Source organism: Anser cygnoides, chromosome 2 (genome assembly GCF_040182565.1).
Source record: "Anser cygnoides isolate HZ-2024a breed goose chromosome 2, Taihu_goose_T2T_genome, whole genome shotgun sequence".
In the NCBI taxonomy this organism is placed as follows: Eukaryota; Metazoa; Chordata; class Aves; order Anseriformes; family Anatidae; genus Anser; species Anser cygnoides.
Window position 1 is genome coordinate 19863891 of NC_089874.1, and position 17994 is coordinate 19881884.

The following is a 17994-nucleotide window of genomic DNA, read 5'->3' on the forward strand; positions in this document are numbered from 1 at the left end:
TGGTGCAGGAGATGGTACTTGTTTATTTGTAGGCACACAGGAGCTGGAGGTAGGTGGAGCATACTCTACTAGCAAAGTGAATGATGCTGAAAAGATATTTTGTGAGACTTAAATTTAAAACAGAAATAATAACCAATCTTCACATACTCATAGCTTTCTGAAAATTTAAGTTCCTGAATACTTTATCACTTGGTTACAGAAAGCTCTGCATAAGTTAAAGTCAGCAAATAGTACCCGATGTTGTGAAAACCACAAAGATAGTTGCATCTTCTACAGATATTTATCAGAAAGTAACCTGAAAACTTGACACTAAAGAGAGTGATATTTTTTTTCTTGAATGTCTTTAGAATTTTTCAATCATATTTTTAGTCTTATGTGAGAAAGGAATAAAGGACTCATTGTAAAAGAAGGAAAGAATCTCAACTGTTACAAGAAAAGTGGCAGAAGATAGGGCATTTAAGGGTAAGCAAAGAGTGTCTTGGGTCTCCATATGAGTGGCCAAAGGAGGTATGCACTTTTATCTGCATTGAAGTCTGATTTTTCAACTTGAAATGATTATGTAGATATTGACAAAAAAAAAAAAAAAAAAGAAAGAAAAAAAAGGAATTGAAAGACATTAAAACAACATACTATTTTTGAGCTTCTAATGTGGGGGGCTGACATCAGCATTTTTGAATTCTTGAGAGTAGCTAATTATACTTTCATATCCCTTGCAATTGGTGGCGTTCTTTACAAAGTAGACACATTTCAGTGTTTCCTCTCCAGTTTATCAAGGGATTGGTTTGTGTCAAAATCCTGGTTCCAAAGCTCTCTGAGTGTTGAAGCTATTCAAAGAGAAGATCACAGGAATGTCTTAACACAGAACAGTGTTTTCCCCTATTCTCACTGAAAATGAAACTATTCTGATATTTAAACAAAAATAGTAAACCAAATGAGGTAGATAGTTCAGTGCGGACACTTAAAGGTTAGCAAAGCTACCAGTAGTTGAAAATGGAGCTTCACAATGGGTAGTTACAGTAACAGATTATGGTAATTAAGAAGAACAGGGATCAAAAAATAGCAGGCATTATTACCATGAGTGATTCATTCCTCCCTTAGATATTTCAGTTGCTTTGTCATTCAGGATTATCGGGTTTTGGAGATCAGTTCAATTCCTAGGTGCAGAGCTTCATGAAATGCATGAAATCCTAAACCATGCTGTCTAATGAAGGTTTCCTTCCCGGGCTGCTCCCCTGCTTCTTCATCCCCAGACCTCCACTCCTGCCATGGTGGGAATTCACTGTGTCCCACTGGGCTGATACAACTTTTCCAAGGCCATCCTGTTAGCTGGCTCACTGAAACAGTCTGGTTCAAGCTCACCTCTGGGTTTACCCACAGCCTTTTACAGCACAGGTAACTCAGATTTCAATACGGAAGTTGCTCCTTTCGAGGTCTGCTAATTCAAGTGACAGTGGCTGCAATGCAAAATTTCACCTGGAGTGCTGTGCCTACAGCAGTACTAAGAGATGGCAATAATGCTTCTTGGGATACATCCCAGGATTAGCACTGCAGTACGCTAAACTGCTCTGAAATTTTTCCCAAAGAACTGTCCTTTTCAGATGGTAAAGAAAGTGGTGGAGTGGCACAGAAGAGTGTGTGGTAGTGACTTCACTGTGCCTCCATAACTACAGGATATTTATACTAGCAGTTGATGAATATTATTGGTTTAAGTTAATAACTCTTGCTGATCTTGGGTCAGCCAATATAAACGGGAAATAGCTTTATATTTGATTTAAGAATGTTTTGTATGTGGTTAAGATTCAGGTCAGGGCAGAGTTCTAAAATGTCTATTTCTGCCAATTGTGGTTTTCAACATAGAATCACAGAATATCCTGAGCTGGAAGGCACCACAGGGATCACTGAGTACAAATCCTGGGTAAGATGTCGACATCCCCCATGCTTTTTTTGCTCTTAGTCTTGCAGTCTCTTTTTAACTGTTGTCGTTGCCTGCTTGACTCAGTTCCTGAGAGGTGGCGACAACAGAAGCTGGAGACAGCAGATAGTGGGAGAGAAATTGGGTACCTTTCAGTATCCTCCAGTCTTTTCCTGAGTTAGTTCCTTGCTCAAACTGCTCTCGTTCCAGATCTGAACTGAGAAATACTTGCAAGTTATCCCTATGTGATTAACTATGTGATGAAGACAAAATCATTGAAAATTAAGTCTAAGCTATGGGAAGAACGGTTAAAGCACCATGGGGCTTAGTGGAGCTGTTTCTGCTGACACAAGGAACGAACCCGGACAAAATTTTACTTTAGTTTTTAAGTTCTGTGCATTCATGAGTGTTTACATCCCTTTAGCACCACGTGACCTTTCTTTCCATTTCAAGAGCAGTTCATGAGACTATATCTCTGCAATCAAGTTGGGCTCTTGTCAATAGGATTGTTGTGCCTTCTCCAACGAGATTATAAGCGCTCATTTGCTTGCAGCAGAAGTTTTACCAAGCATCTATTCATATCATAATGGATTATTGACATAACACAGCAGACTGTTATGAAGTATTCCACTATGTGTAATTAGAGAGTATTTAATCTGCATAATAAAAATCCATATGAAAAGTTGTTGTCATTCATGCCCAAAAGCTGCTTATCTAAATGAAGTATCTAGTTTGCCCCATAGACTTGGGGATGGAAAACAATATTTTGAAAAAATCCCATGTAAATTCAAGATCGCTAAAAAGGTGCTTTTACGCAGCCAGATGTGGGCGATCTGATTTTTTTTTTTCCGAAAAAGAAAATAATAAAATGGCATATGGATTTGAACATTAGCTTCCAACTTTCACCTCGGATTATGTTTTTATAGCCATTTCATAAATCTTTACTTTCCCATTCATGCCTTTGGTAGGATGCCAAGGCAGTATACAAGGAGCCTGCTCAGGGTCCTCCTGCCAGGGCTGGGGAGGAAGGGTGAGGCAGGTTCTCTGCACTGTGGCACCTTGTAATTGTTTTAACAATCCATCCACCCAGCGCTCCCACGCTGGCACAATGGGCAAAAGGTCAAGCTACCATCTGTATATAATTTAAGATCCATTAAGGTATGTAAAGTAGACCTTAACTGGGAATAGGAGTGATTCATAGACCATCACTGGGTGCTCTGCATTAGGAGAATTTTAGAGTTAAAAAAAATGAGGTAACAGAAACTGTGACCGATAAAGCAGTCTAAAGCTGGGTAGGAAACCAGGAAGTAGAAGAAATATTCCATTCCTATAACCTGCTTGGGCTCCCTTCGTGCAAGTTTTTACTAGACCAAAATTTGCAAACAAAGCTGTGCTAGCATAAAAAAGGGGTTCAAAATATTTATAAAGATGTTTATTCATTTTTTTAAAATTATTTTTTCATGTTTTAATAAACACTCTTTTGATTTTTATTTTGCTAAGGAACCTCACTGAGTTCAGAATTCGCCAGACAAGGATAATAACTTTCATTGCAAAGAGAGGTTTTGTTAAACTGCTGCCACTGCTTGTTATGTCATGGCGAAAATCTGTCTGTAAGTAGCCTGAAAACAGACAAATGAAAAGAAAAAAAAAAAACAACCAACAAAACACAGAGGTAAAACCTCAGCTATAATTTTCACATCAGCCTTTTACAGTCAGAATACAATACAGCCATTTTGTGGTATCATAAAGGGTTGTTAGTTGTTCTTCTGGTGATTTAAAGCCCTAAAATTGTCAGCATAGTCTAGAATATTATTGTGCACAAAAGAAAACTACACTGCATAAATTTCATAGTAGCTTTTCATTTTGGCATCAAAATAATAAACTCAATTACTTGAGGAAAGGCACATGTAAGTACAGTAGGCTTGTCATGGCTTTCATGAACCACTACGTGTGTGTTGAATTATGCAGAAGTGTAGTTCACAAAGAATTGAGAAATTGTGCTGACACATGAAGGTAGGGCAATATTCAGGTGAGCAAGCCCTATAAAACAACATTTAAGCGCCCACTGCAGAACTCTTACTTTTGTATCTAGAAATTAATGTCAAAGTGAGAACAGATGAATGGGTAGTAAGTGGTTCTAGAGTTGGCCTTAATTTTGGTACTTAACTTTTGAATATTTGTCTCTATAACCTTAGCAATGTTCTTTTAATATAGCTTTTTGCATAATAGGAATTTAAGATGATCAGACTTGTAAATTGCAGGCTCTTCCACATCACAAGATTAAGAGCATGTTTTTGTGGGTTTCAGCTGAGGAGCTAGGATTTTGGGTTGTACTGTAATTTAAACCAAAGAAATTTTATTTTATGCATAAAGCACTTGGGGCTATCTTAGGAGAGTCCCAAAACAGGCTATCAACCCAGATATTATACAGAGCTTTCAAGAAACAGGACTTTGAATGTCTGAGTTTAAAAAAAAAGAGTCAAATGTGATAAGAAATGTTGAAAGACATTATAAATCCCTTCATCAGAGGGAAAGAGATAAAAATAATAACACTTGGTAGCTAAAAAATATAATCTGTAGAAATCTTAATGAAGCCTAATGACTCATGTGATCTGCCTTGTTAAATTTGCTATCCCCATTTTACAGATAAAAAAGAAATATGAAAGTGAAGACTAATATTTTCATCTTTTGGCTGCGGTAAATTTTGGAACTTAATCCGTATTTACTCATGTGAGTGTTGTGTTCTTATGTGCTAGTGAAAGAGGACTCAGAATTGAGCCCTTATTGCAAATAAAAATTAAACTATCGCGTAAAGGAGGGAGAAGTTTGGAAGGGAGAATGAAAGACCCCCGGTCTGTCAGGCAGCTAATGATTAGTGACCCCAACAGGAGTTGTTTGAAAGCAGGATGCTGAAAGCTTTTTAAAAGGCTGGCCACCCATACATTTTTGCCCTCTGAAAGAAGAATGTGTATTTTAATGGTTCTCAGTCAATGTCAGTTTGGTCTTCTCTGTCTTATGGAGTCTGTACTTGAATTCTTATAGAGCAAGTAAGCGTCCATTGGGTTTTAGTTACTGTATTGTTCTGCTCGTATCCTTTCTCGTGTTAGCTGGTCATCCCTTGGCTTTGTTACAGTCTCTTCTATGTCAGAATTTGTAAATTCAGAATCTTACTCATTTTCCTCATTCTTTTCCATCACAAGCTGTGGATATCTCCTACCCTCTCTGCAGTCTCTGTGTGACAATGACCATCTCAGTCGGAGAATACTGCCTTTTGAACCCCTGTTTTGCTGTTACTTATGACTTGCATACAATGTGCTGTCTCGTGGTTTCTTAACTATACTTTATCACAGTGATTTTACAGTATTTATAAAGCACTTGTAGTTCTATGGGTTTTCGCAGAGATGGTTATGTAACCAGCTAGTCCTACGGATTTCTATTAAATATTTCATCAGATGACAACCTCAGTTTCAAGAGTTCTGCTCTGTAATTTAGTTAAGTAGAGGTTGCATCTCCAAGGATTTGTTTTAAACCACCTTTTAACAATTTTGACATAATTTTCTATTCAATGAGAATTGCACTGTACAAATGCTATGCCCAACATTTTGGTCTCCCACATCAGGTTCTGCTCTTTCCCTTTCTTTTTCTTTGGTATGCTTTAGCACTGTTTTTCTGTCATTATTGTGTTGATGCTTTTTGGCAATTTGCAGTGAATTTGGCTTTCCCTCTTGAGTAACTATCTGCATAGATCTTCACACTGTCATGTACGGATGAGCAAGCAAAATTATCCGAGTGGGAGACGAGCAAACTCAGCTCTGTCCTCATTCCAGGCATTCAGCGTTGAAGAATTTTGTGGCCCCATCTCAGTGTGAAGCAAGACCCCAAGCCCTTGTTTAAAGTACTATACATATATAATTATTTATAAAAGTAGCATGTCAATAGAATGTACATGTATGCCTATTTAAATAGCATAAAGTATAGCTTTTAAGATTCCACATCAATATAAATAAACAAATAAATAGACAAAAACTGTGCTCTTTGCTCAAATTTTCAGCTTCTTTTTGGCAGAAACTTCACCGGCTGTCTCTGAAATTACCCGCTTCCCTTACTTGGCATGGGATGCTGGACTTTCCCCTGGGGAACCCGTTTTTCCACTTCTGATGGCTGCAGCTTTTTTTCCTCCCTGCCTGAGGGGAGTGCACATCCCTGGGAAGATGTTCAAAGTGGGATTCAAGTCCTGGACATGTAGGGATCACTGGCGCTATCTCCGAGAACACCTGAGGAAACCAGAGGGTTCTTCAAAGTCAAACAGCCTGGAGAACAAGCTGTCCAGCTGACAGCTTCTAGATTGGTTCAGATTTCTACACCCAGAAAGAAGAAACAAGATTTGGACTAAAGGGCCATTGTCTGTCAAGATGTGTTTTGGTCAGATGCAGGTCTACGAAGGTTGGTTGTGCTCCTTTAGCTCAGAAAATTTCCTCCAAGACCTCCTGTTTTGGAATGGTGACTCCTGAGCCTCTCCAGAGCAGCTGTGGCTCTCCCACTGCTGAGATGCAGGACTTTTAATGACACTCACTTCATTCCTGCCCATGCTGATTCCAACAGGTCCTGTAACACAACACCAATTCTTTCTTCAGATTGTTTCTGTTTGTGTCCAAGGGTTTACCAGCTTCCTTTGTGAGGCTGTTGATTTGACAGCACTTACCTTTATAACTTGAGGGTTCCTTTACACTTAAAGTCCGCCAGAAGAGAAGGCACAAGACTCAACTCTTGAGCTCTTCCTCATCTCCCCTGGGAGTCGAGCAGGCTTTCCTCTCTTCTGTTAAATATCCCTGTAGGAACCTATAGCTCCATAAGCAAAACCAGAATGTGAAGCTAACGGGGGCTCCTGAAACACTGGCCTGCCTCTTTGGAACAGGGCAGAGTAAGGGAAGAACCCTCTTTCAGTGGGCTTCCAGAGTGTTCTTCAGGACAAAAGAGCTGACCAAAAATCTCTCATTCTTTTTTATGATTATACAGCTGTGCTATCACATTACTCCTCCACCTTAATGTAGCCAGAGGAATTTTCCATGGACTGTGATTTACTTCTTCCTTGTATAGACCAAGCCTCTTCAATCCATAATTATTTCAAATTTGATTTATAGGGATACTTTATGTCACTCTAAAGAATTCCTCTGAATCAACTTGGTGGATATCCTCTACCACCGACCAGAGGCTGTCCCCTGTCCCTTTGCTGTCCACAGGGAATGCCAGTCTTTCTTCCCTGGAGGTGGCTGGTCTCTATAGTTCTTCTTAGATGGTTTCTTGATTCTTCAGTCAGAGGAGTATTTCTTCCCAGAAATTTCTTTCATGACCATAGTCATAGTAGGTAAGACAAGACATGACTGTAGTGATTCGTTCACGGCCTGTGGCAGCTTTTGCTCCAGGACCCCTAGGCTCCTGGTACAGTGACCTAAAACACTGCTTTTCAGTGCCAAGTCCTTCTTGTGCTGAGCTTGCCTCCAGTTGGCAGTAGGCGATGGCGGTCTGGATTACAATTTACCTGTTTATCCTGGCTGGTGACACCCTGGGAAACAATAGCAAAGATGTCAGCAGGCACATGCAGGAGCTGTGCTGATACATGATGATAATTTATAGGATAGGACTTTTTGATGTGGTTGTTTGAAGTGTCCTGGGCAGTCACACCCACATTGTGTCATCAGGTGGAGGGTTTTCCACTGGGGCTTGTTGAATGTTTTTGAGACTCCCCAAAGTTTCTTCCCATCACAGGCTTGTAATTCGTTGCCTTATAAGCTTGTCCTTTTATCTTTGGTAGGACATTTTCCAAACCAATGACTTCTTGTTCCAAATGTTCCCTTCATTTCCAAGTGAAATCAGCCTTGCAGCTATTTTGGTCGGGAGAGTAAAAAGAAATGGTGGGTTTCATATACAGAATCCTGTTTACTACCTCTTTTTAGAGTTTACCCTTTATACTCATCCTGAATACCTTCCTAAGTAGTGTCAGAATTCTGTCTGAGTTGGAAGAATGATTTTTATCAGCTGTTCCTAAGCCACATGCTTCCAGGACCGAGCTGTCTGGCATACCTTTGATATTATGTCTCTTGGACTAAGGAAAAAATTATCTGGCTAACTGTGCTTGGGTATAGTTACACTGACAGTATGAGTGACATTTAACCACGTATCTCAAAGCAAAAGAGTTACAGAGAAGCTACCTTTCCTATGCTACTTCTCTATACAATTATCCATTTCATTAGGTTCTACTTTCTTTTTGTATTTTTGTTTTCTGTTTCCTTGAAGTTCTGTTTTTCTTCAATGTGTTTTTTTCATCTAGTATCTGACTTTTGCAGTACTAGAATAGAAACAGCACTTCATTTCTGAAACAATTGCAAATGTTAACCTTTCCTAATTTTGTCTTGCCTTTGCTTGCAGTTCACACTCACCACAGCACAATTAGTCTCCTATGAGCTGAATTTTTGTTTGTATTCAACACAATTAGATTTTAATTTCAAAAGTCTTACTGTAACTTCAAATATAATATTACTTGTGTGCTGTGTCCAACTAAATAGCATGCAGTCTTTTCATATTCAAAGTGATTATCCAGTCTTTGCACGTTCATCTCTTGAATAATTTTTGCTAATGATTTATCCTTTCTAGCTCTTCTTTGTTTCGCTTCTGCTCTGGTCTGCAGACTTTTGAAGAATGGTTTTGCTTCTTCCACATATAATGGATTTGCCCAAAGGCTGCTTCGGTCTATATTTTATTTCAAATATTTGTGCAATCTTTATGTGACTTCTTGCAAATCCACTTTGATTGTATTTTGTAGACTTCTCTATAGAGTCTTCTGGTTTGTTTTGCAGTTGCATCTTTTTGTGGATTTACAGTTTAATACATATAAAGCAGCACACATCTCCTTTGTGATTTCTTATATGATACTGATACCTCCTCAACTTTGCCTTTCTGTAACTGAAGAATATTGTTTATTTCTTTAGCACTGTGAAACAACTATCTTGTTCTTTTTTCACCTGCATGTAGGCTATTGGTTAAATCTCGTATACCTGACCAGCAGTATTTTTAGGCCAATTTTAATTTTCTCAGGAATAGAAAAAATACTTGACCTACTTTCCTTCAGTTTTCGAGTGTATTTCTTAAAAGTTAGAGACATCCTGTAGTCATTAATGGTTTCTCTAAGATACCCTATGCTTGCTATCTTTTCTTCTACTTGTGTATTTATGCCATTGCTGGTACTACATGTTTTTCTGAGGTGGCAATGAAACACAACTCCAAATTGGGATTTGTAAGTACAACAAATCATTATTATAACTAAAGATAAGCTGATGTTGAGGAAAGATCTGCTTGTCCTACTCAATCAGGTGGGTAGCACTGGCTGAGTTTAGCAAGAACTGCTTCAAACTAGAATGCTTAAAGTGCCTTTTACCATGAGTGTTATTTAATGTTCATAGGTGTTATGTACTTAAAACTGTCTCTGAAGTTAAATGAGGAAGGAGCTAAGTGGAATATTTACGCACCAAATTTAAAAGACCGAGGTTAAAAATTGGCTTGTGATGCCTTACTGTTTAGGAGTTCTAATGTTCAGTTGAATTATTCAATGTTGTTTTTATGGAGGTATTCCAGAAAACTGCTTTCAGTTCTGAAATGACTGGTCTCCTTCTCATTGAGTGAAACTTGGCAAGCCTCAGACCTACAACAAGCACAGAATACAGGTACAATACTTTAATATAAAAAAGATTTAATTACTGTATTTCTAAGATCAACATAGCTGAGAAACCACCATTTTGTTTCACTTATTGTTCAAGAAGAAAACAAAATGGAAACAGAAAGCAACAAGATCCAATTTGCTCATTCCTCGACTGCAGTCTTTTTTTTTCCCAAAATAAACCTTTATGTTGCTTCTCTGTCCTTCTAACAGATGTTTTGGTAACTTGCTGCTGAAAATGAAGACAGGAAGTAAGACAACAGTGTGTGAAGGGTCTTTTCACATGGGAAATATTACTTTGTAGTAACTGCAGTATAATCTGCAATAACTCCGAATATAACAGAGGAGTACAAACAGAAAGCAACAACAGTAAGTACTTCACGGTAATTATAGCTCTTTGTCTTAGAGAGCTGATAGCTAAAGGCAATTTAGATGTTTAAACTGACCAGTTTGATTTTAGATCTAGATCTCTCTATTAACAGGCATGTAGATTGATGTTGTGTGCTAGATTTTGCGGAGTGAGGTGCAGTTTCAGGGGACAGCTTTCAAAAACACTGATAGAAGTGTGACAGAATGATTTGTAAGACAACCTTGTGCGTAAGAAAATGTATATTTAAATGATAGCCAGAAGACTATCATGACCACCATTTGAGTTTACTTTGAGTGCCATTACTATTTTGTACAGTTCTTAATATGGACGAGACAGTGTCTCTGGTTTCCCTACATATCCTTTTGCAAAATGCTTGCTGAATGTTCTTTTCCATGAGGCAAATATATTTTTCATGTAAATTAACAGATGATTATCTTCAGCAGTGAGCCGTGGAGTGAAATTACGGTTTTAGAAAGCTGACTGCAGCAGTATTTAAAATTTTCTATAAAGACAAATAGGAATTCCAGCTCAGGAGGGACTCATTCCTGTACCCATGCCTCTTTCCAGATTTTTTTTTTTTTTCAGTATTCCTGTACTGTAAAAACACTGCAGAGATGATGGGATTTTGGTACAGACTGCAAGCACTGTCATTATGAAAGTGCCATCATTTTGGTGAATTTTAGTCCTGCCTGAGGGATGACTGCTAAGTAGGAGCCTTATTCATTTGTCCACCTTCTATGCAGGAGCACGAAGAGCTGGGGAGAAAGAGCACAGAGCTCAGACATGGGGATGCAGAGACCCAGAGCAGCTTTCCCCCTCCCTGTTCTCCCAGGACAAAATGCCTGGAGACAGGGGAATGGAAGAAGAGGAAGGGGAGCAGAGGCGGCTGGGTGGAGGTGTGCTGGGAGAAGAGCAGGGATTAAACCTGCCAGCTCTTGGGGCTGTCACGCAGAAGCGATGACCCGTCTGGGGATGACAAAGGAAGAGCTGGTGGCGGGGAGGCAAAATTGTTGTGACTGGTGGGAACAGGAGACGTAGTGTGGGGAGTGGGGGCAGGATCTGTTACTGGGCCTGAACATGGGGAGCAGGTGTGTAAGTTAGCTCTCTTTTAATTGCAGAAAGGCCTAGGTTACATTTTTTAATACTGCTGGGAAACAGGGCAACACTAACAGTCACACGTGTGCCCAAGGGATAAGTAAAAATCATTCAAAATCAAAACAGAGACCAAGAAAAAACACAGTTAATCTTTTCAGCAGCAAGCCTCATTATTTTTTACCTCTTGTGTCTGAATGCACTGCATTCTTTAACAGAAAGATTTAGCAAAATGCTAGGAATATTTCTACACTCGCTAGGAGCTGCAACATCCAGAGGGCTCGTCCTTCTCGCTGTCAGTTCTTTGGGGGCTGGTGGTCATGGGCACATCTCCTGCTCCTCTGACCTGCTTCAGCTTGGTTGTCATGGCCAGAGTACTCGACCCGTTCCCAGCTGGACCTGGTGACAGAGCAGGCTTGTTTTGCCCCAAATACCTGTTTTTTGAAAGGAAAAGCTGCCCTGTTAAAGGAGAGCTGGGTGGTTGCTTAGGTCTTTTGTGCAGAATTTGTCCGCTATGAGTAGACCTGGAAGGTTACCAGGCGCGTTCCCAAGCCTGGGTCAGCTTTGCCTCTGGACGGAGAATCCTGCTGTGCCAAGAGGGGACAAACATGCCCTGGTCCCTGCTCCTCAGCCAGTGCCAGGCTGGGGGGACAGCCGGGGAGCTCGGTGGGACTGGGGTGGATGGAGCAGAGGAAGAGGAGGTTGCACAAAGCTGGGAAGGGGCAGCACGGCTGTGGCGCTGGAGCTGCTGGCGGATGGCAGAGGTCCCTTGTGACACGGTGTCCCGTATGGAAGTTGTGCCTCTTTGCGTGGTCATCATGCAGGACACAAACTTGCCTGTCTTTTGACAGCAGTTAGCTTCACAACTGCATTGTTGTACATGCTTGGTTTGTCTGCTTCACCTGCCAGGTGCGTGCTTTGCTGCATGTGCACAAAACCGCGCACGTGCGGTGCGGCTGCCCAGGACCCTCCCAGCTTTATAGGCATGATCTCTTGCCCTGTCGTCGGCACGGCCCCAGTCACTGATGGCTGGTGGCACATAAATTACCCGTCACTGACACGAGAGTTGTGGGAGGGCAGCCTGCACCCAGCAGGAGGTACTGCAGAGAGAATTCCTTCTGCCCTTCCCTCTAACACGCCGCAAGAATAAATCACCTCCTCAGCTCTAAATGGTGCTTAAGTGATATAATGGTGTCCTTCACTGGCCTGTAGACACAGATAACAGCACTTTGATCTAGTGCTGATTAAAACTGTTAGTCTGATGCTTGTTTACTGTTTCAAAATAAATATGTTGCTACAAAAATAAAGCCGTAAAATAGAATTTGACTATGCAATCAAATCTGGGATAAATGGGATAAGGACTATAGGGCTGTTCTTAAGCTTTAATATTTATAGTCAAAGGGTCTTTGACATCAAATTCCTTAATATTTGGAGGCTATTAGCGACTTTTCTGAGCTTACATTGTGGGCCAAAAAAGAAGAGAATACTTGTGTGGCAACCCAAGTCAAACACATTTGTGGATCTATAATTTTGCTATTGCATCCATTAAAACATCTATTAAGATGTGGTTCCTTTTCCCAGCTTTCACAGTCTTCATTTTGGGAAGATTGCCATGCTATTGACAATCTATTAAATATAGTAATTTTCATGTCGCAACTTTTGGATACTTTGTGCTCAAAGTATGATTAATTGGTATGACGGACACAAAAGTGGATCCAGGTAATGCCACTGTGCAAGGTCCTGCTCCATGCCCTGGAAGCCGCCTTCTCAGCACGCCAATGCCTGGGAACACGTAACAGGAGCATCCACAAACTTAAGTGATTTCTTGCTGTACGTGCCACATGGAGAAGTCAATATTTATACGTCATACTTGATAGAATTCATTAAATATATTTTGCTAAATAACACCCTATATTACACATTCCTTGTCTAATATTTGCATAAGGAGGAAGTATTTGTTATGTGAATTGAATGCCTGGTTAAGAAGGACTAAATGAGTGCACCATATTTAATATTTATTTGGTAGTACAACATAGTAGATATGGGGGAGGTGAGAAAGAATGCAAATACAGGAGGAAGAAAAAAGTGATTAAAGGGCATGGACAGAACACAAAGTATTTCTGTATGACAACAGTGGTTCTGAGAAAAATAAGCAGCAAGACAAGCTCAGATATTTTGAATTTAGTTTTTTTTAAATTAAATATTTTAAATAACAAATAATACTTAAGGAGGGCCATAAATGACTATTCACAGCACACATGATTTATCTGAAAACGGTGTTTCAGAAAATCTCCAGAGGTGACCTACTTCTCTACGATCTGGACCATTAAGGTTCTTCATGTTTGGGGCACCTTTTATCTTAAGCGACAGGTTCTTAGTAAGAGAAATCTTTATTTTTACTTTTCTGTTGTTCTTCTGTCATGTAGTTGTAATGAGTGAAATTCATACTCCAGCAAAATCTAAAAACAGCAACAATAAAATGCCCACAATGTTGAGAGCTGTTAAAGCTCTCAAGACTACCTACTGGAGAGTATAGATCTGGAGAAATTGTACTGGGCAATAGGATTTTGTGAGAAATTGTATTGCAGAATTTTGGCAAAGTGCTCTGGACGGCAGTTTGTTTTTCTGAAAATAATGGTTTGCAGTTGTAATGAAAGTATTATCTCTCTCTATTTTCTGAAATAGACTCCTTGAGAGCAAATGGAAGCCAAATTGTACAGACAGAGAGGAAGGATTTGGGCTATTTTTGTTACAATTTGAGGAAAAATCAAATATAAACTGCCAGCAGCAAGATGCTGTGATATGTTGTTAAAAACAAGTGTTGTCCATGATTAACTCCTATATACGTTTGCTGTAACAAGCCCTTCCCTCGTGTTTTTGTCATGTTGTGCTTGTGGCTGGTCAGTCTTTCTGTGCATGGTCACAGTTCTGTGCACTAATATATTTTGTGGTGATGTATTTTTTCTTTGGCTTTAATTTACTGTTATTCTCTTCTCCAGCATTTTTTGGTGCTAGTATCTTCCCTTCGTGGGAGAGAGATCTTTGCAAATGTCACAAACATAGGTACCTACCATTTTAATAATTGGGAGGTCAGTGTTACGCAGTGTTACAAACAGAGTCGTATCATCTGGGATTTGGTACCTCTTCATAGCAATAAGCAAATTCTCCGATGATATGCAATGTTAAACTCATCCTTTTTCATTTGCCAAATCGAATTCATTTTTTTCTTATCCCTAACACCAGGTTTTCTGTGGTAAGGCAAAGAAGAATACAAGGAGGGACCAGTGCAGGGAATTAAAACCAACTGGAATACAAATGTTAGGACACTGGTTATAGGTATCATTGAGCTATTATAAGAAGGTATTGTTACCGTCCTTAGCACCTAGATGTGTTTTTTTTTTTTTTTTTTTTTTTCTTGTAAATGTAGTGTGGGACCTGGCAGAGGAATGGTAAGACCACTACGTGTACAAAGAGGACCGAAGCTGCTCTCACATAGCAGCCATCTTGTTCCATGTCTTCATGGTCCTTCAGATTGCTTTCCCAGCTTTTGTCTTAAAATTAGAGTAGTCAAGGTTGGAAAAAATGGTAAAGATGTCCCTCTGATGTATTACTAGGTCTGCACACTCTTTTTTATTATTATTATTTTATTTTTAATACATATATATATTTATCAAGTCTGTAATTACTGTGAAATAGAAAAGGACCTTGGAAGGGTCATGCATCCATGACACTGATATAAAATGTTCTCTCTGGAGAAATAGTTCTTTGCCCCCTGGTGGTGAATTAATTTTTAAAAATATTACAAAACACTTTTAGGAAAGTTTACTTGAAATTAAAAAGGGATACTAGTTGCTTCAGTGAATACCAGTAAAAGCAAACTGCTAAACAATACTTAATGTGTCAAACATAATTAAAGAAAATCCCATTATGAACAAGCTTCATTGATCTTTGATAGCCACTACAGAACAGAACAAAAGGAATCAACGTCACCATTCAAAAACTGTATGAGACCTTCTGCATTTCTAAATCATGTTTCTTATTTTGCCTGGTCTCTGGGTTTAACACAAATGTCTTGTGAACATGTTGTAATCTTGAGAATAACTGATTTCCAGTGTTCTTATATTACAGACTGAGGGAATTATATTCATACACAGTATCTTTAGATAGACCCCACTCTGGATACTAGTAGTATCATCGATACAGTCAGAGCTCTCATTCTTGGAGACCAGTATAATATTCCCTGGATGAAAATATTAAAAGACCTGTACCTATTTCTAAAGGTTGTCTTGAGGTTTTCAGCCTGAGCACGTGGAGCACCTCCATACGTAAATAGAGTGCCAGGATATTGTTCTTGGAATAGCAATAACAAAACTGGCATGGAAGCCGTCCACTTTCAGTTTAAACCACAGATCATTTTGAAAGGTGTTGAGAATACATTATTTAAGAAGATGGTATAAGCCTTCTAATCGCTGATTTTGTTTTGTCTTTTAATTCTTGTGCCTCCTGAACTTCTGCCTGAGACAGTGCTTCCCCATCTTGATGTTCTTCTACAGGAAAATACATATTCAGATATAATGACGGACTATTGCCATGTCATGGAGAAAAACATTATGCATTTATGCTGGGAAAAGGCCACTTATAATGATCAAGCCTTTCACACGTTGGCCTTATACTGTTAGGATGTGGTTGGCATTCTGAAGATGAAACCTTTTTCTCTGTCCCACAGTGTACGAGTTATCTTGTATGATGATAATGTGGCTTCAGGTAGCTTTTCAGTTTGGAAAATAATATCACCAGGTATGGCATGCTCAAGGCAGGGATTGTTTTGGTTTTGGTACTAATGATGTAACATGAGGGGAAAGAAAAAAAAAAAGTAACATACTAAAAGAGAGGACTGAGCTACCCAGACCAGGCATGAAATAGCTATTTCCTAAATAATATTCTTTCATGTCTGATGGACTGTAATAGAGTCAGCTTTCTGTTTTTAGCTCTGTTGCTTTTGCTTCTCTTTCCATTCCCACATTTCTTTCTCATTACTTTGACTTATGTCTGGCCTAAGGTAACAGCTGGTCTACACAAATGGCATATTCCTTACAAACCTTTCAGCGGGCAGGGTTGCTATGAAGTGATCCTGTTCCCCCCTTATTTTCCCACTCCCATGCTGGATGCTACCTTCCCTCCTCCTCTGCTCCATTCTGACTCATCTGGCTGCGTGGTTACGCTCCAGACTGGATCTGGGAAATGATCTGGCTTTAACAAATAAACCCTTTAAAAAGCCAGATCAGTTGCCTGGCAGGACAGAGCGCTCGGGAACACCTCTGAGCAAGGTGCCAGCCTTCTGACCCGCTGCCTCGGCAGCAGAGCCCTCCCTTCCAGGGCGAGCCCTCCGAACTTCCCTGCCAGCTGCCAAGGAGAATGCCTCCCTCCACTCCGTTTAGCCTCACTGCTTGGGGAACAGCTTGCTTTGAGCTCTCGGGCTATAGATATACAAAGGTTTTATTTTTATTTTTTTCCGATGGGAAAGCCGGTCTAAGCCAGGCAGTTTCCTGCCTGCTATGCCCTCTTGTTCTTGCTCCTTCATCGCGGTTCGCTGTCCCCTTGATTGTGCCGATGCAGCTGTTTCTGGGCCGTGCTGTAAACTGGATCACTGAAATAAATCCGAGTTTTTGTGTGCATATGTGTACGTATGTGTGTGCGAACAGCTTTTTTTCTTTTTTTTTTTTTTTTTTGGAAAAACCTGGATCATTTCAGTCATTTGATTTATAACGTGGCCCACAAAGAGTTGAATTAGCACAGCCGAGGAGGCAGCGAACAGCGGCGCAGAGGTGGGAACAAGCGTCTGGGCTGGGGGGAGGGCGCAGGAAACTCTTAAGCCAGCTTTGTTAACACAGAAAACTACTGTTACTATACAAACCCATGCAGAAGCACCCAAACTGAGCAGCCAGAAGAGAAAATCGGAATAGACTGCTGAGCAGTCACTCATGAATTGCTAGCAGAGAAGGTTTATCTTTAGGAAAAAAAAAAAAAAAAAAAGATGGTCCTTTAATAAGCTCTTTCCACTAGTCTTCTTCTATTCGAGACACCAAAATAGCAGGCTCTTTAGCTATTCAGAATATGATTGTGTGAATCCTACTGGGCTTTAAAGTATGTTGCTCTTTCAGTGGTGTTAAAACAGTAATAATAACCGGTTCATGCCTCGGGCCTTGGGTGCTACTGTCAATTAGCATCAGAACATAGATTTATTTAAACAAGTCATATTCCTGTGTATGTTTCTTGCCCTTACGGTTTGCAAAGGAGAGCTTAGTGGACGAGCATACCTGGTTCGGTGATACCTGCCTGTGTGTCCAGGCAGAGAAACCTCGAGGCAGGGAAAGGAAATGCCAGACTCGCCTTTGCAGCTCCCAGTGTTCTTAAAATAAAGGTGCTGCCCAGCTGGGGAGGCTGCGTACAGAATATGGTGTTCAATTAAAAACCTCCTCTGATCCTCTAGCCATTTAAATGTCATGTATACGTGTTAGAAAAAAAATAGTAATACCTCCCAACATGAGTAATTTTAGACCACGATGACAAAGTTGTGTGGAATTTTCTACCTTCTATGCAATTGTGTCAGAGTTAGCAATACCAAGATTTAAATTGTCATCACTGGTCATCTCACCCAGCAGTCACTGCCCCTGCCACTGCAAATTTCTCACATATACTCTTTCAGGCAAGCATTGCTGAATTGGTTTATGTTTGCTTTGTATTTTAAATCTTTTTCTGAATCAGAGAGAGAGAACTGACTTTTAATTTAGCTGCTCTATTTTGTACTGTGGAAGTCTAATGTGACTTGGATTAATTGAAGTGTTGGAGAAGGGGCAAGGACTCTAATGACTCACCAAGAAAAAATAACTGCTTATGACTGAAACAGGA